Genomic DNA, 20,423 nt, shown 5'->3' with positions numbered 1-20,423 from the left:
TCATATTTGCCTTTCACATGGTAGCATCTACTGCATATTTAACATTAGACTTTCCTTTCACTGTAGAGCTCAAAGGACATTTTAATTTTGAGGGCTGTATACATTGATTCATAACACTGCTGTTTCATGTTCTTTGCCACTACCCCTCTGAAACAGATGATTATACTTATCACTAGCCTGCCATAGGCAAGAAGTCAGATTCATTTACAAACACTTATTTTTATACTGACTATAACAAGCCTGGTTTGGGGTTTTCTTGTGTATTTCACCATGCTTAGCCCAGCTGTGTCAGACTTGACATTTGGCTTATTTGTAAGGTGTCATGCCTGGTGGCTCCTTCTACCGGGAAACATCAACTAGTGAAAAGGGATTGTCTGACAGCTGCTGTATCAGAAGCTATACAGAAAAAACTGGGTATCAGACATCAATAATGGTATGGAAGAGGTGGGATTACCTGACACTGCAGTGATGTACATTAGAGCAGTGCTTCCCAAACTTTTGCGCAGCATGGCCCCATTTGTGGGCCCATTTCCTCAATGTGACCCCATTTTCTCAGGATGGCCCCTCACTTCCAACCCACAGTCCCCCACCCCCACAATCTCATCTGCTGGTGGGACTCCATTTGGGGATCACCACCCACAGTTTGGGAACTGCTGCATTAGCGGTTGGAAACACAGGGAGCAGACTGGGAAGGGCCAGTGGATTTGTCAGTGTTAGGACACGTTCCTCAGTGTCTAAGCCAGGCAAAGAGTCCGTTACTAGAGCTCTCCTATCTAGTGCTGCCATTTTCTTACAAGAGCAAAAGGGAGGTAATTCTCCCTTCTTTAATTAGTGTATCTGAAGGCCTGTGTACAGTATACATATTGCTTTACTCCTTTGGAGGTTTGATTCTCACTCCACACCCTCATTATGAAAAACAGGAGGGAAATGCACATGTTTGAAAGTGTCTTCACAGCTGAAACTAGGGAAACAGGCCGAGAGTAGCTCTGGTTTATTTCACAACCAATTAAGTATGACATCTGTTGAAAGTCAGGAAGTAAGTCTCCCTCCCCCCTGTTCATATACTTACTTAAGCTGTCAGTCTTTTATTTGGACATAATGAATTTCATTTGAGGACTTAATTTCTGAAGCATGAATCTTCCAAATAGGTAGAACAAGATTGAAAAGGCCAAATTTTCAATGCAAAGCTCATTGAGTATGCACAACTCCACTTTTGCTAACACAACTTGAGTAACTGATTGTAGAAATACTTCTTTGCATACATGGTTGGTTACCTAACTCATAAATTCAGGTCTGTGGGGAACAAAACAGCATTTTTGGACGTGAACAAATTTTGGGGAAACCAACTTTCAAACATTTCTCTTCCGGCTGCCACCTCCCATAGGTCAGGAATAGTTAGTTGCAAGGTGGATAAACCATATTTTGCCTTTCCTCTCTTTTACTGTCAAAAACCTGACACTAGTCTCCATCCCTTAACCAGAAGAAGGCAAGTGCTCTTAGGGGTGTTGATATATATTTAAAATACACCGGGATAGTCATCACTGACATCAGGGCTTACAGATAGATAGTAATCCATAATCACACCAGAAATATGCTCAGTTTAGTTTAAATAACAAACTTAAACTTGAGTGGGCCAGTGCAGGTAAATTAAAGGCATAACTCATTGTAACAGGGAACTGTAGCCCTGTTACCAGGAAGCAGGCCAGCCCCTTTAAGACCCGAACTTTCTGGGCACAGTCTGTTGGCAGGGTAGGGGTTAAAAGCTGAGCCCTGCTGCCTGGTCAGGTGATGGGAAGAGGGCAGACTAGAACTCTAAGAAACCCAGGCTGAGCTGGCTAAAGGGGCTTGGCTGTAGATAGGGTGGACTACTGATGGCTCCCGGAGAAGCTGTGGCAGCCCCACAAGAAGGAGCACAGCAGACAGTAGGAAGCAGAAGCATAGAGCCATGGAAAACGTGAGCTGGCAGACTGCCTTCCTTAACTTTATTCTGATTATAGCCAAGGGACTCATTGTTTGTGTCTGATTAGTAATCTGGTGGCTTGTGGTTGAGGCTGTAGAAAACAAGGAAGCCTCATTAGCACCATGGGGTGCAGTCATAAAGGGCAAAAGAGCCCAGTGCCCTAGTGGGTGCACCTGTGCAGGGCCAGGGGCCTAGAGCTGATTGTGGGAAGATAGGACTTTGAAGCTGAATCCTAGTAGGTGGATCTAGACTAGTAGCCCGAGCTATAAGAAAGGGGCCAAGCCTGAGAAGGCAAAGGGCCCAACAACTCGGGGCCCAGGGGTGCAGTGTGAAAGGGGGCCAGAAGGTCTGGTGCCGTAGTGAACAAAAAAGGAGGGCCGTGGGCCCAGAGAGTATTAAGGAGCTAGAGCCTGAGAGTCAAACCCTATCTGGTGGGTTTAGGATGGTAGGCCTAACTAGAGAAAGATGGGGTGAAAAGCCCATGCAGGCTGAGAACCCAAACATAGAAGTACAAACAACATCTGTGAGACATGGGGTACGTATAGGGATGGTTGGAGCATGCAAGGACAGCCCTAGTCATCAGGGCATACCATAGAGTCTCCCACTTGTAAAACAACTAAACAAAATTTACGTCAACATGTGGCAAGTGAGTAAAGGCAGGCTACAGAACAAAATACAGGAGTGAAGTATTAAAGGACTTCAACGGTGCCCCTCACAGACCACTAGAATGCCACTGGGGATGGCAACCTGTTACACTCATGCCAACAGACAACATTTCTCTTACATCAAAGTGCATTCACAGTAGAAGGCTTACACTCCTAAGTAAAATTTATATTCAGTAAATTATTGTGCGGTACAAGAATGAAAAAAATGGCATGTCTTTCTGTAGTGTCACTCGTGAAATATTTACAGATTATATCAGCCCATGCTTAATTTTTAAACTCAGTGTTATGTTGGAGTTAATTCCTACACATCTTATTGGGGAACTCTTTTTTTTATCCTTTTGGGTACTATCTCTTGATGGGTATTGACTAATCTTGTTAGGACTTGTCTAATAAAATTTTACCAATCTTTACTCATTTCCCATTTACTATGAACTCACTCTCCTAATTTCCAAGGCATCCAACCGCTTTCTATTTCTACCTGGAGCTCTCTTGAGCTCTGACAAACCTGGTTTCTTATCATTCTCTCACTTTCCCCCTTTGGTGTGATGCCACTTCACTAGCTTATGAGGATAGTCTCTCTACTTCTGCTTAACCACTCCCAGTTTTTGTCTTTATTTTGAAATACAGCTCAATGCCACAAAGTGTATGCTTTTTATAAACCATAAACTGTTACTCAAATAATAGCTATTGGATTAACTCCTCTTATATAAACTACATAAAAAAAAACCTCAACTCCCATAACTATTATAAATCCTTTATATTTTTCCTTATTTCTTGTCACTACAGATTCCCACACCTTGTTGCAATAAGACAGTTATGTGAATGATGCATTACAAACTTAGGTGAGACATTTCTCCTCATATCTACATAGTAGTGCTGAACACCTCTCATTGATACAGATCAGAGAAGAATACCAAGGATTAGGATCATCAAGGAAGTATGTCTTTGAATTGCAGTTCTCAGAAGAGTAGACAGGAATTAAACACCTTGTTTTGTGTTTATAATTTTGGGATTTTCCCTCAGAAAATGTATCCTGGCCCAGTAATTAGATTATAAAAAATGAAAATGACCACAAACAGATTAAAATATCACATCCGTATCCATCACAACAGTATGTGGTAGGAATACCAAAATAAAATCAGGTAGAAAAACTGGCAGTCCTAAAATTTAAGTATTAGCGGCAGGCTGTTCTGGTAAAAGTGTCCTCGTATCTGGAATATATTTCTCCCTTTACTCCCGTATAGCCTCCCTTACTGCCTTTACTCCCCTTCTCCCCTACTCCCCTTCTCCCTTTACTCCCCTATAGCCTCAAGTTATGGATCTTCAAAAAATGGTGCAAGGTTCATCTCTTATTAGGCTGTTAGGAAAGTAAATTAGAGGAATGGGTGAGTTGAGTGTTTTCTTTTTTCTATGTGCTCTTTTTTAATGTGTCAGTCTGTCTTATGAAAGTCCTGTAGGGTGTTGCATTCTAAGACTTCACCCATTGAGAATATTATAGATATCAAAATCATTTGGAAAATATAGCACATATTAATTCTGATATGGTATTTATCACCTTGAGGATAATCTAGGGAAGCGAGGAATATACTTAATACACCAGGGTGGCCCTCAGTGTTATATGGTCTGTATGGTGCCATGGAAATGAGTTCGAGCATCCATTGAGGTATTGTAATGCATACCAAGCCTCTAGCTGAGGCGGACTGGGTCTGAAAACAGGATGTTGTGGCCCTCTCCCTGACACTTCATCCACCTCTCCCGATTCATTCTGAGATAATGACAGAACAAAAATCCTACACTCAGGTTTTGCACAATCTTCTCCTGTAGTTTATACTTACTTGCCAACAGTTCATTTTAGGAAGCATCCAGTGATTTCTATATTTTTATGACATAGTCACGTATCTGGGAACTGAGATTTTTTACAGTTTTAGTGAACTACAGATCCACGCCAACAGATTCACTTCTTCCCCGTGCTTTTCTCTGAGTTTCTGCTTTAACAAAATCAAACATAGATCATTTTTTCTGTCAAAATCAAGATGTTTCTTGACTGCTTTCCTCAGGATATGCCTTCCCCATATAGATTCTGACATTGGTTGCCATTGAAAAGAAACTTTTAAAATTATAATATCCAGGGTATGATAGACCAATGTCTAGCTTCTTTAAAATAACATTTGAAAGGAATTCACATTAGTCTTGAACGAGGGTGGACCTGAAGGCGGAGGGGAGGCAGTGATGCAGTCTCACTGCCATTTGAGACTTTACCATGAGAGCAGCAGCTGGGAACTTTTTTCAAGTCAGGCAAGAATTCACCTCCTCTGTTCTCCATGGTCAGTGGCATGTCCCCACCTCTCCCTTCCCATTTCCCCCTCATCCCTTGCCCCTGATTCATGCCCTGAGTGAGGGGAGCTCCAGACCTCCTCCTGTTCTGCTTCACCTGGGCTGCATGGAAAGTGGGGTTCAGCCAGAGATGGCAGCAAAAGCAGGATAGTTCTTCCCTGCCTGGTCCCCGGTGTTCCCAACCCACCTAGGAGTAGGCTCAGAGAGTGGACATCCACTTCCTGCTGCTGCTGTTGCTGCCATTGTCCCCAAATGAGTCTGGCTCCCCATGTCACCTGGCTGGAGTGGGGCAGGACCAGCTCTGGGGCATGAGACAGCAGCAGAGGCAGGTAAGAGAGGGGAGGAATGAGAGGACAGTAGTTATGCTGCTAAGCATTAGGGGAAAGAGAGGTGCTGAGAGGGGTGTTAGCGGAGATTTTTACTTGCTTTGGGGGCTTACAAAAGTCCCTGGCTAATGCTCCTCTGGCATGATCTACTTGTCATGGCGGAGTGGAGGGAAGCTGGAAACAAGCATGCCACCACACCTGGATCTGCCCAAGGTCCTGTACATTGTAGGCATTATATAAGAAATAATACCATGCAAGCATTTCTCCATTTTTTTTATAATACTTGTAATATTTCCTGTCCTTCATATGTACAAATCAAATGTTTGTGGTAATTTTTAAATTGTAAAAAGTAATTGAAACTTTTAAATGGTGACCTCTGTAGGTGTCATACTGTTTCTTATCTCTAAAGCCCCTCTGTTAAAGTAGGCTTATCATGAAATTAGTAGCACTTCACAGAAGCCAACTACCCATTATGCACAAAATGGACACCCATCTTGATCCTTTGTCCAGTAAAGTGCTGACAAGGGTTACTATTATCAGTCCCCAAACAAGAGTAAAAAGTTATGAATACTTACTTTAATTTAGTCTTTATAGTCAATTAATATTATTCTGGCCATACACCAAGAACAGATCAGTCAAAGAAGAGATACTACTTTCATGCCACTTTCATATAGATATATAATATCCAGCCTTTAGGGGTGGAGGTTGAAAAGAACAGAAAACTGGATCTTTCAGGTTCTGATATCAGTACTCAAGATGCTGTATTACCCTCAGCTAAAAAATACTTTTTCCAATTACAAAATTCTCCTTAAAAAGGGTATGACAACATCAGAAAAAGGTTAATGAAAGCCTAAAATCATCATACTCATAGCTTTGGCCACAGTGGTAAAATACATTCTCTCCCTAACACATTATTGCACACAGAACTGGCTGTGCTTGTAGTTACTATAATACCGTATAAAGGAGTTTTACAATGTAATGTACCGGCACATTCCAAATAATCATTCAGAAAACCATTGAGGGTAGTCAAGTTAGGTGGGTATACAAATCTGAACATTCTAAAATAAAGTTTTGAGGAATTCACAATTAAAAAAAAACAAATGAACAAGAATACTTTATCTTAGCTTTTTATAATCCTTGACCTTTTTTCAGGTCCATTGGCTGAATGACTGACCTTGGGAACATTGGTATCTTCTAAAAGTAGAGATGTTTCCATAAAAAGAGATATGAAATGTAATTTGGTTATTTTTAATAAACTTTGCAAATTCTTTGCACAACAAATATCACCAATATGTAAACATGGCTCTAGCTACTGTGTTTGTCCACAGCTAGAGCTACAGACGAACACAGTGTAGTTGTGTGATGACAGGAACAGCTGACTCATTAGTAGAGAGCAGTGAAAGGTAATTAACCCTGGGAAAAGTACAGCTGCCATGCGAGCTGTTCCTTTCTGTAGGATCTGATTAGAAATTAGTGTTAAACCACTGATTCTTTAAAAAAATGTCATTGATAATTCACTTTCACTCTCAGGTGTGGCCCCCAAAAGGGGCCCAGAATGGTATTAATGTTCAAAGGTCTTCAATCTAAAAAGGCATTTCAGAGATCAGTACACACCTGTTTGGGTGTTGCTCATGGTTTTTTTTAATTATGAACATTACCATATTTTTTAATATTATTAGGATATCCTCGAGATCAACAGACAATAAGTAGTATGTATAGTATAAATATTTTAGAAAACTGTTATTTTATTTAACAGAGTCCTTAGTTAACTGATTAGTTGGTACTGTTTACTTTGGGAAATATTTCTGGTAAAAAAAACCAATACAGATTTCTCAATGTAATTTTCACATCCTTCAATAAAAAGCAAAGAATATAAGAGGGGTTGTGGCATGAACACAAAAGCCAGCCCCTCCCACTCTTCTTTTTCCTGCAAATATCTTGGGATTTGAAGTGCCAACAGAAGAGACAGAGCCTTTGATTTAATATGACATCCAAACAACAGGCTGGCCTGTTACGTACAGTAACATATTCAGACTCCTGATTCCAGATTCAGGACTTTTAACCAAGAATAAAATAACTATCAACTGAAGTAGCATTTCATAAAGCATTTGTTTCATAAAGTATTTTGTACATGTGCTATTAAATCTCAAAGAGCACCATGTTGGTTGAAGTTATATTTCTAAAGAGTTGCTGATAATTTTAGATCATAAGATTTTCAGGGCAAGAATTGTATCTTCATGCACTCATGTGGGTAGCCTGAAGTACAATGTGACTGATATCAGCAAATTAAAAAATCCAAACTTTTGAGCACATTATTCCTATTAACTTTAGTGGGGCCAAGATTATCTTGGGAGCCTGAATGAAAACTGTGTTGAATCACAACTGTTGAGAAGGCACAAAGACAATTTTTTATTCGTATATTTTACTGCCTTAAGTAATAGTCTGCACAAAAAAACCCTGAGTTTTACATGGCACTATGACTGTTGCAACACTGGCATAATACAGTAATATAGTATTTAGAGTAAGGATGCTTCTAAAACACCATATTTTCATTCAATCTCATAATTAAGTTTGGAGCTGTCTTCTTACATTGTCTGTTACTCTCTTGTCTACAGAATTCTTTCCCTTAGAAGTTTAGTTTCTTTTAAAATAAACATAATACTTATGTATGTATAATACTTCAATTCAAAATTACCCCCAGGGAAAATAGTTTATACATAAATATAGCATTTCCATCAATAAGAAGGAAAAATATATAAACCAGAAGAAAGAATGATTTGCGAAGAGATTTTTTTTTATATAGTAGGAAGGCATGTAAGTCATCACCCCAACATCTTTTTGCAGGTGGTATGTGTCTAAGTATAGGTATAGCTGAACTATTACATGATGTCTGTCAAAAAGTAGCAACATTTCAAATGAACTTTTAATGTATTATATGTTCCTAACTACTCATTTTTCTCAGAAATATTAGTCATAATTGTTTTTCTTGGGAAAATTTATAATCAGCTCCCCTCCCCCCCATTTTTTAGGGGAATAAACAATACAATACTAGTGAGCTAGTAGGAAACCAAAACACCAACATGCTGTTAAATAGCTGAATGGATGATGTTTATAAAAATACTTAGCACCTATATAGCATACTTCATTCATGGAAGTAAATAGCAATTTCCAAAATGGAATTAGTGTCATTATCTGTCTTTTTTAATGAAAGGTTAAATGAGGCAGAAAAGGTCACTGAAGATGTCTGTGGCAGATCCGCCCCCCCCCCCCCCCCTGCAAGTTTTCCTGACTCCTCCAGTTTTATGCCCTGTCCACCTAACCATGGTGTCTCCTTCATATATGACCACACAGAGATGTGGTGCTGGGGTACCCCAAAGTGCCACAGAGACTGTTTAGCCCGCCTCCAGAGGATAAGGGGAATCCCAATGTGACATAGAGTTGATGTAGTAGCTTTGCATCATTTTTCTCCTGGCTCCTGTTAAATATTTCTATATTTAATCTATTTAGTCTTTACTTTTGTGCATGTGTGTGTGTTCATCAGAAAGTCATTGTCCAATATGGCTTATGTTTGAAAATGACCAGAAGACCATAAATTAATTAGCACTACTTTCTTATAAGAGAGGAGTTACTTTATATGAATTATTTTTTTGAATGTACAACAATAAACATTTAAAAAGTGATGTTTACATGGACAGACTCTAATCTCCTCTGCTGTGAACAGAAAAACAGTTACACCACTTTGTAGAGGGGAAGGAGAAAAACAAGGGGTGACAGAACTTGCATGTAAACAGTATCTGTTTCATCTGTCTGCTCCTAACCCACAGTAAGTGAAGTTGAAACATAAAAATTTTCTTCCTGTTTTATTCAGTGGCAAATGACTGTGGTTTAGCTTTTATTAACTGTGGAACGTGAGCCAGCAGATGAACTGCATCTCTTCAACTGAATCAACTTATGGGAGTTCCAAAGGAGCAGGCCCCTCACCTCTTTAACAGTGTCATATTTTGGCTCTCTGTCCATACCCGAACCCTTCTTCCGTGGACCCTATACAGTAGTGGTGTGCATATGCAAGTGTCCTTGGAATCCATCAATTTCCACTGAGTTTAAGATGAATTTCATGTGTGCAAGGATGACAGAAATGGACCTTAAATCCATTTCTAAGCTAAAAGGTTCCTTATTTGGGCCTGTTTCCTCAGCTGAATTGGTACTATACCCATGTAACAGAAATATTTTAAAGCATGTTTAGGTTAGAGTTTGTGTATTAAATATAACATTGTGTGGCATCAGGCATTTTGCTTTTGGCTAAGCCATGCACGTGCTAAGGACCTCCTTCATAGCATCATGGAGAAATACAGCTGAAGAGAAATGTAGCCCGACCTCCTGCTCAAGGAAGGACCATCGCTGTCTTAAAACACTCCAAGAAATATTTGTCTAGCCTGCAATTAAAAACTTCTGGTGGCAGAAGTTCCATTCTTTCTTATACATCATGTTTTCTTGACCATGTTGATAATTTTTATTGCTCTTTGAACTTCACCAATTTGTCCACATCTTTTTTTAAACTATGATACCCAAACCTGGACACAGTACTCGGTAAGGCCTCACTAATACTGAATAGAATGAAAGAATCACATTGTGACTTGTATATGATATTTCAATTCTTCTTAAAATAATTAAGTTTTCCACACTCATCATCTTCAAGCATAGAGGATTAAAATGAAAAAAAAACAAAAAACCCACCTCTGTTTTCAGAATCAATGACTCATGCTTTTGAATTATTTCTGAAAAATTGCTCTGAAATCATAAGGTTGTTATGGTGTAGTTTTACTTAAAATAATGCATATCATCCTAACATAAGCCTTGAAGTTAAGTGGTTACTTTAATGAAACATAGTTACCATAGCTACCACAGAAGAACAGAGAGTAACTTTTAGTTCTTTTGAAGATATGAAGTAGTTTAAAAAGAGGAAAAGGAATAAATAAGTATGCATAAGTTTACTATTCAGTGTTTTATGCTTGATCAATCTAAAAAAAAGAAAAAGTCTTGATAGACTAGGGCATTAACGTTTTCCAGGTGAAATCCAAAATTGCCCATCAACAAATGCAAAAACACATTTTAACTTTTCACTTTGTGCATTTTCCTCTGCCTTCTGAGAATGAGAGTAAGAGGATTTTTCTAAGGCTCTACTTTCAGCATTTTGTTAATAAATCACATCTTGCCATTATTTTCCTTGTTAAAAAATAGCATCTTAAGGGCAGTAATGCGTTGCTAAACATGGCAACTCATGAAATCTAAGGTCTAACTTTGTTAGTCATTATAATAAACGTTCTTTTCTTAAAGGTCTAATGGGAGGGAAATGGGAATTTATCATAGTGAAGATGTTGTCTTCTGCCAGCTTCATTGTTTTTCGGTTTAGCATTGAGATGTGCTCTCTCCCTGAAGTGTTAATGGAGGTCACTGTTGTTGCTCTCGTTTACGATGCCTAACCAAAGGAGTTCTTACATAGTTGACTGTTGAGAAACAAAATGATGTACTTTCCAGTATATCACCTTCAGCTTATAAGCCTCTAAAGCAGCAGTGATTAACAGGACTTTTACAAAGTTTCTGTGTAGTTACAAGGACAGCTTCAATCTTCTGTCATTTTTTTGCATTAGCTATGATTATGCTTTTACCACCAAAATGCATTTATTTTAAAGGTAACAATACAGACTCAGAGAATAGCTTATGTTTCATCTATATTTATCAGCACTCACTGTACATTTGTGTCTTCATTACCAGGAAATATTAAGGGACATTGTGCCATCTATTCCTGTTTACAGTTTATTATGCAGAGATAGGAAACACTTAGCATGTAAAATGAATGTAGAAATTATTCCTGGATAGAAACACGGACATTTCCCACTCGTTGGCTCTTTCTCCTCCATCACCGGATCAGAGTGTAATTGTCAGTAATCAGGCCTGCTTGCTGCTGATAAAACCACTCTGAATGCTAGCAGCCTTCTTTGTGTGATGACTCAATTATTCCAGAAGTGCCTCATCAAATCTGCCCCATCAGCTGGGCTAATAAATAAGGAGAAGAAACTGGCCCCCCAAAGCAAATTATAAATCCATTTGCATTAACCATTTCGCTGGTCCATGATCTAGGCAGAAATAAGCATGGCAGATTGTGTTAAGCTTATTTGAATATGTTTATAATGTTTACAGCATGCAACCTTTTTTTTCTTGCACAAGGTGTTGGAATTATCAGTCATGAATAGCATCTAAATGCAGTTATGTTAATTACAGTGAGGCCTCAGGCATCTTTGAGGGATATTTTGTTGCTTAAATCAGGTGAAAGTTAAACCCTTCTGCTAGGCGAAATATGATCTTGCACATGGCATTGCCATTACTGCAGTGTTTAAAAAAGAAAGGGAGGACAGGGGATGTATTTTTTTCAGGTACTGGAAGGACAAGTGCTGGTGTTATGAGGCTGTCTTGAGCAGGCAAAGTGACCTTATGTTCATCACAATGCAGTAATAAGTAAAACAAAGTTAAGCCTGACATTAGGAAATAAAGCCACAGTCGCAATTAGAATGGATTATTATGTTACAAAACACAACATGTGGGTTTTCTTTCTGTTAGTATGGGCAATTCAATATCAAATCTGTACAAAATATGCTGTATTCTTTATGAAACGCATTTAAAAATAAAAGCACTCTGCCCCAAGGAAATTCCAAAATAAACCCTATTCCTACAAAGACTGGCACATGTAAGTAGTCAGGCTGAAATCAACATTGTTATTCTGTGCTTCCAGCTAAGTGTATTATGTACATGTTTACACCTAAGCAAGTGAATAGTTCCATTGAAATTAATATATCTGTTCAGGTGTTTAACATTAATATGTGCCTGAGCAACTTAATGAAATGAGCACAAGTGCCTGTGCATCATGAAGGTGATAAGATTGCTCACATGTGTAAAGTTATGCACCTGAATAAGCTTTTACATACCAGCAACTTAAATAAGTGAATTATGCTAGGTTCAAATTTTTGTTGTTGTTGCATTCTTAAATTTACAGCCAAAATATATATCCATCTTGAAATTTGTCAGATGTGAAAATATAAACTTTTGTTACTTACATAAATAATTTTTCTTAATTGGATTGATAAAGACATGAATGATGTATTCTGAGATAGTTGGTGATATTCTAGGAAGTATCACAAACTGGTCCAAAGAATCATTTGGTTAATACTTTCCTAGTTCCATTTATCATCTGTAGAGTGGGAAATGAAAATCAAGTTAAATTTTGCATCTTTAAATTTAAATTCAAGTTAAATTTTGAGTCTTGTATCTTGAGGTCGAAAGATAACTTTTTTTCTTCCAATATATTACAGATTGTATGTTGTATTACCTACCCATGCCAACATTTTCTATTCTGATTAGTTAAATATGTAGAGGATTATTCATATTAAAGTTCTTGGGCATCAACATTTTTCTAAATAAAAGTCACTATCTTGCAATCTGGTCCAGAGGAGTGGACCCTTCCTAACATGCAATGTCCTACTGAGGTTAGCAAGATGCTATAAGGGACTGACTTATGGATCAGTATTAAGGATCAGAGCCCAACTTACAATTCGCATTGATATTCTGGTCTGAGTCATGGATTTCATTAGGTTGGGCTTTGGTATCAATGCTGTATCGTGTGGCATTTGAAGTGGCTTTAAACAGAAGCCCAGTTAGCAAAGATTCAAGTGACTTCCTTCAATCTGAACCAACTCCAGTGTTAAGTAAAGCAAATCATTCTTTCTGTCTTTAATGTTTATAGGATGTGTTTGTTTAAGCTGAATTTTCAATGTTTCTTGTCCAGCAAATGGACCATGTCATTGGTAAGCATGTAAGGTTTATATTCAGTTAAAAATTATGCTAGTTTCGTGAGCGCACTAGTGTTGACAACAATCTAGACCTGGCTGTAGTATGTCCCCACTTCCTTGCATGTCAGGGAAGAGGTCCCCACAATAAGTCTCTTTCATTCTCTGCGGGCCTATTTTAAGTGAGTTCATGTAAAGCACGGACCAGTTGGGCCAAAATCATTCACTGGAAAGTGTCTGGATACTACACTGGCAGATGCCAATAGAAGAACCTGGACAGATAGATTAACAGCACCTTCAAGTTATGGCCCTTTATCTTTTCAGATGGGTCTGCCAGTGTGCCGAAAAGATTACTTAAATGGGGCTGATGATGTCATCATTCAGTTATGCCCTGTAAATTTACCTGAAATCTGCACTCTCTCCCAGGGTTTAGTCAATATTGTTACAAGTAATGGATTAGTAAAAAGTCTATTGATTTATATGGGCATAATGAAATAAAAGTGAAATTGCTAAATTATTTTCTAATAGTTTGATACTAGAGTAAATCATTCTCCTCCCTTTGCATAAAAATAATGCAGGGTACTCAATCCTCTGTCTGAAATGTAAGTGGTTCTTTTGACTGTTGACATAGATGACACACACATCATGTTACATTAGGGAGTGTCACATCCTGTGACACAGCATAATCTGACATACCCTGTTTATAACATGACAGATGCATTACACTGTATTACAGTTTTTATGAAATACCACAGGCGTGGGTATTCACCCATGAATCAGCTGTATGGCAGCTACTCCCTTGTTATAGGAAACAATCAGAGGGCTACTACATTTATCAATACAATGATATTTGTATTTAAAACATATGAGAGAGGTCTTTGTGTCTTTACGTATTGTCTTGATGTTATCCTACTATAATAATCTCTATTTTATAAAGATAGGTGATGATCTGTAACACGAGGTCAAGTAAGTACAAGCTATCAAATAGCATCAATGCAAGCACTTTTCCAGCACTCTTGAACACAGTTTTCCCACCAATTCCCATTTTTTTACACTGAGCTATTTCTAATACATTGGTTCAGTACATAAAAGTAAATGTGAAAAGTTTTGTATGTTTTTGTGCCCTTTGTGCACTTTTCTAAGTGGATCTCAGCTGTGCTGTCTTAACTCTCAGTCCCTTAGGATAAGAGAGACAGCAGATGGGGTTAGGGCAGAGGGCTGATGCATCTGACAGCAAGCGGCCTGGTTGTTGAGTGGAAGCTGTGAGCGTCAGGAAGCTCCTTTTCCCCTGAGAACCAACTAACCACTGAAGAAAGTTGAAAATGAGCCCTTTGAGGAACGCTATTAAAAGTAGTAAAAAATTGCAATTGTGCAGATGATGTGCTGCTGTGTGGTTATTCGGATGCTAATGAGTTTGACATTAGGGAACTCAAAGGGTTTACAGCTACTCCCTTATGTGATTTAGTTCTTTATTGGCAATCTTTGAGAAAATAAATGGAAAATGTATTACTAATAAATATATAACATGATAGGATTTTAGACAAAGCTGCTAAATTTTAGGCTTTATTCATTACCATGACTATTTTCAGGGTTCTTTTGTTTCACGTTAGTGTATATAACCAAAAAAGAATGGGGAAGTGAAAAGCTTAAAAACCCTCGGTTTTTTAACTGATGTTGAATTAGAATAATAAAAAGGCCTCTATTGGGAAATGGACTTATTCCCAGCAATGTATTAGTTAAAAGTATTATATCATAATATATAATAAAACTAAATACCTTTTTGCCACTGAGCTACTTTTTTTTTCTTCCCTCTTCTTTATCAGTTGGTTGATTTCAATTGCCTGTTTTACTACAGGTACTATTGTTTATTTCAATAATTAAAGTTATTGGCAGGATATTAATGTGACACTTTATCTATTGAGAGTTAATCATAAATTAGTTGTTAAATAAACTCCAGTCACCTGAAAACAATTGTTTAGAAATAGCCTTTTCAAATCCTGAAATAACTTGTGAACAAAATGTGAATGTTTTTTCATCAAACCATGCAAACTAAAAAGACATTGTTTTACCTTGAAGTTCCCAGCATTGCAGGGCAAATAACAGAGAGTAGACACCTTTATTAAATATGCTGTAGAAGGCGAATAAGAGACACCTTTACTAAATATGCTCTCGGCTACTGGCCTGACTCCTGCTTCCACTACCCTAACCCAGCCATTCACACTCCCCCGTGTGCCGCCATCACTGACCAGGGCACAGTAGTGCCCAAGTATGCCTCTGATCCATGTATCTCCTGAAGCTCATCTCTGCTTCCACTGACTTACCAGGAGTTGCTCCATAGTAAGACAAAAAAATTGGGATAGGGACACTTGCAGTATTTTCTTCCATTCATTTATATGCAAATCACTGGGACTCTGAAAACTACAAAAACATTGAACTTTTAAAAAGCCACCTAGCATTTAGCACGATTACAGCCAAGTCTTGCATTAGCTAAATTTGTAGTGATGTAACATACAACTCATTCTATGTCCAGGACCAAAAGTGTGAATAGCTAAATGGAGGGAACTGTATGAAATATCAAAAGACACAGTCTGGTCTGCTTCTCTAGTGAAAATAGCTAGATTTGTATTTTAAAGGACAGTCAACTGGAGTCAATAGTTAGATTTGTATTTTAAAGTACAATCAACTTGATTTTTCATGAAAACTTTTTTTCTAAGAGCATGTTGTATTCTTCCATTTGCAGGTGAATGCCTTAGCACTGGAACCAATTTACATTTTAAAAATTGCATTTTTTCTCCTGTTAGCAGCACCCTTAAACATCTGCATGCATTTACACTGTAACCTTCCAAAACTCACACAAAAGTGTTGCACATGGACATTTTGCCCAGATACTGTAAATCCATTCCACTTCTTCTGCTTTTTATTCACTATATCTACATACTTTTTTTTCAGAGAATGAATTTCAGGATTATCTGTTAAATCAGACAAGACATCTTGGACAGAGTGACGGATTTTGTCATTTGGAATCTGCACATAATAGCACCAGGAAGCAGGCAAAGGTGGGAGAATTTATTCATAAAAAATAATATGAAGAAAAAAGATGTTTCTGGACTAAGGGAAAATATGCAAATTCATTAGTAGCACTCTTTTTTCTTCTGCAGATATGGGTTTTGGTTTGCTTTGTTTTCCCAACTGCATTGGCTAGTATTTAGAGTGTAACAGGATCAAGTATAAAGGTGTTTAGCAAAGCCAAATGTATGAACATTTTAAATAACTTCAATGTCTGCCTTTATTTAGTTTCAGAACCCAGCTCTGTTATCACCGAGTTGGCAAGATGCAGAAATAGTTTCAGATCTACACAAACCATTCCCTTTTGGAAATATTGTTTAAAACGTACCATATTAATTCCTTTTATAAGAGATGGCTTATTTTGGTTGATACATGTTGATTTTCATTGTTAAAAATGTATTTCCATGGAGAAAGGGTTACTTTATAATATTTTAAAAGTTTGCAGGTTCCTATAGGAGTTTTATTTACTTTTCTTATAATGTCAAAAACAATCGAAGTATTAAAACTTCATAGTGTTCCTACCAGTATAATCTAGGAAATAATGATATTTCTTATGTCAAAAACTACTACATGTAAAAAGGCATTACATCTGGACTTGCCTCAGCTTGTTTGGTGCTATCTTTGTGCAGGGTACATTTTATACATTTGTTCTAACTATATAAAGCTAGCAGTTGCCCCTTTATTTCATAAAGCTGTGACTCTGCCCTCTGATGCCTTGGTAAAGCAGACTAATAGAAATACTTGGCACACATTGCTTACCTAAGGGAATAATAGAACTATTTGCTGTAGTCGTTTGGCAAAAGGACATAAACATATGGCTTTGGTTTATATTCAGCACTGCCAGTTGTGCAAAGTTGCATGGATGAAGTATACAACAGCAGTGACAACTCAAAAATCAGAAGTGAGAATCAAAATAAATCATCCTCATTACAAAGCTATTCAAGCTTGTCTCCAATCTAAGGTTTATTTCACTGCAGTGCATTTTCAAGTATTAAGTCCCATATGAAAAACATCCTACTTCACAAAAAACTTACATAGTGTTTGGCTTTTCACATAGGCTACTGCATCCCAGATGGATTACATATTATGTAGACTCCAAATAATGTGCCTTCAGCTTTAGATTGTACTTTCTTACTTTAATTTTTGAGGGAGGAAAACATTTTAAAGCAATCACTTCCATGCCATTCTGAGAAGGATTCAAGGACAGTGTCATAAGCAAAAGAAACAGGGGCAGTCTCAAAATCAAGGATTTGGAGCTAGAAAGAAAGTAATCAAACTTCATGGAGCCAGGCATGTCTTCAGAAATAACACCCATTTTAATATTTTTTTCAGCTGAAATTAACATGGATGAAGTATGGGAGTGTCCCTTACAATTATTATAGAAATACTCTAAAGTATGTAATAGTACTTTACAGTAGATAATCTCTGTGATTTCTAAAAAAGAAAGTAATATGCATGTAGTACATCTTTCCCTCTCATACTTTTTAATATTTAACATTGTAGAAAGAAAAACCACCCCAAACTACACCGAAATTGGTGCATACATGGGGGGAAAAAAAGAAGGACATATATTGTTTAGGAACTGCTACTTAGACCTCTTCCTAATTTATTTGCCCTTGAAAGTTTTCTTGCTGTTTGCTTTGCTTTGTTTGCTTTAATAGTTGTTACTGTTGTTTCAGTTTTGCTTTCTGCACTCATTTCTTTTTCATATATTTGGCTTTGAAGGCATGGGATTTTTTTTTCAGAAGAAACCTACAACTGCTGTTAAAAACACTGAGAAGGCAGAGCTGTCACAGTTTGTTATTTTTGCAGGAAGATGAGTAGGTTTCACACCTATTGTTGGAGCACAATGGAGCACAATACTGCAGGCACATGTGGCTGGTCACAACACTTCACAGTGTCTGTCTCTGTTTTAACTTTTATGGGGCTACTCCCAGCACTAAGTATTGTGCCCCCTGGTAAATGCATACATGATAAAGCCACATGATTGCCTAAAATCAAAAATCCCATATTAAAATCTCATGACAAAAATGGAATTGGCTCTTGTCATCATTGTAAATTTAAAAAATGGAGCAAGACACTCTCTTAAAAGTGTTCACGGGGACTTTTTAAAATGAAAATGATTGCTGCGATGGGCCCTAGTGGTCTATTGTGTGAACTCATATTTGGAAAACATCTTGGATAAGTCATAATATATCTTTTAGCTCTGTCTGTATGTGGCGTTAGATAAGAATGGGAATGTGTAGTGAAGTATATACTAAAAATGGATATGCAAATAATTAATGCTTAGATAGGTCACAATGGCCGTTTAGGTAAATGGCTTGGCAGTTTTCACTTTGCAATCCAGCGGTGTTTCCAGCTGTGTAAGACCTCTGCGAAGGAAGGTTCTATTTTTATATCCCTCTGCCCCAGCTAAAACGAGCCATCTCTACCTGTTCCGGTTAGTTAGGTGAAAGGTTACAGACAGCCACTCCCAGAGTCTAAAGGCCTCTCAGTGCAAATCACTCCTTTCACTTTGTACAAGTGAAAATAGGGTTGCAAGAGATGCATAGGCCACATGCCTTGCTCTTTCCAGATATAAATTTCACCTTTTACCTTCCTTGGTGCCAGCTTTCCCACTGTGCTCTTATTTCCCTGCTAATATGCCAGAGTGACTTTCTATTTCTCAAACTATTAAATTAAAATTAAAGTTAAAAAAAGAAAGAAAGAAAAAAACAATTACTGCCTAGCTAAGATCTCTTTAAGTCCCTCTGCCACATTTCAGCTGTTAGCTGTTTGTTTGTACCAAGTTATAAGCCTGCTCAGATGCCCCCGCAAATGGAGGCAAATCCTGGTCCTCTCCACTCTTATGAGTATTTCCAGGAGCAGTTCTCAAGTAACTTGGCCTAAGTAAGGTGTAGGATTTAGTCACCATAATCAGGAATGCTGAAACAATTTGAACAGTAACAGCCACAGCTGCTATTACATTCATAAAGTCATTGATTCCAGGCTATATGGGCAATTGTTCATTTTAGCATTCATATAGTAATTTACTCCAATCTCAAAAAAACAGGATGCTTACAGTACTTGTAAGTAACCCTAGTCAGTTTTATGTGAGCATGATTATAAGCCTGTTGTACTGTATGTCTCAACCAATGGGATGCTGAAAGGGATACAAGAGAAGTTTTTTTCAAATTTGCAAATCCAGTTCAAGAACCATTATTCAAATTAGTAGAATCTGTCTCTAATTATGAGAAAACAATCTAGTTGTTAAGTTGTTTCTGTCCAAAGTTATTTAAAGAAAAGCATTCACATTCTAAAAAAGTGAGGGTGAGGCTGATGGAACTCTCTACTGGGCCATAATAGGTATTATTATTGAATCCACTAACTTACGGTGTTTGACTCTGAAATATGAGGCCACACATTCAGATTCAACTTTCTTGAGATGTAATTAAATAGTATGCCAATGTTTCAATGAAACACCCTAACTTGGATGGATAGAATACAACAGAAAGCATGGTAGATATGCACCTGCTAGATTACTAAATGCGTAAAATTTTATAAGAGATGCATACACTTTCATAAGTAGCAGCTTACTTCATCAGATGCAAAGAAGATTAAGCAAGCTGCTGTTTATGAAAGCTTATCCATCTCTGATTTAGTAAGCCTATCAGGTGCAAATCTATCTTGCCTTCTCCCTGACTTTAGACCAATGCAGCTAATTAGCTTTCTAGTAATAGAACAAACAAGAACTTTGTATTTGGTACATACTAGAGTCATATAATTTGTTTACAAAAACAATTGTATTAACCTTAAAGAATAGTTGGCTTCAGTAGGCATGAATATCCTCTGAGAGGATCTGATTATCCCCAGTCTTCATTGCTTTCAGCACTTTACAGGATCAGGCCTTTAGCATATGTAGTAATAGCAAGAGATATAGCAAAATGCCTTCAAAGGAAAAGTTACCTTTAAAGTTATTAAACACAGTTTATCCTTCAGAATATAATTTTGGTTTTTTGTCATTCTTGATTAAAAAATCTGGAGTAGTCTTGACTGAGATTTTCCACTTGAAGTACTAAATAATTCACAAAAATAAAAAACTGAGGCACTTCCTAGATATACCTTTGTGTACATTTCAAGTGATGTCAGAATCAAAAAATAAGCATCTTCATGTGGGCAATTCATGGAAATTGTCAGCTAGACAAGAGCTGGTTGCTGCCAAATATTTGATTTTCACAGTTTTATCCATAGTTGC

General features: G+C 37.6%; 1 protein-coding gene across 3 annotated transcripts in view; it reads left to right on the top strand.

Moving 5' to 3' along the window:
• The window catches only part of ST18 (ST18, C2H2C-type zinc finger), a 136,093-nt gene that overhangs the window by 10,312 nt on the left and 105,358 nt on the right, over positions 1-20,423 (top strand). For all 3 annotated transcript variants that reach the window (XM_019547992.1, XM_019548002.1, XM_019547984.1), the window contains exon 2: positions 16,073-16,179. The gene's annotated coding sequence lies outside the window, so the exon portion shown is untranslated. The remainder of the gene's footprint in view (positions 1-16,072; positions 16,180-20,423) is intronic.

Source organism: Crocodylus porosus, unplaced genomic scaffold (genome assembly GCF_001723895.1).
Source record: "Crocodylus porosus isolate Cpor-Errol unplaced genomic scaffold, CroPor_comp1, whole genome shotgun sequence".
Classification (NCBI taxonomy): Eukaryota; Metazoa; Chordata; order Crocodylia; family Crocodylidae; genus Crocodylus; species Crocodylus porosus.
Note: the sequence above shows the minus strand (reverse complement) of the source record. Positions and strands in the feature narration are given on the sequence as shown.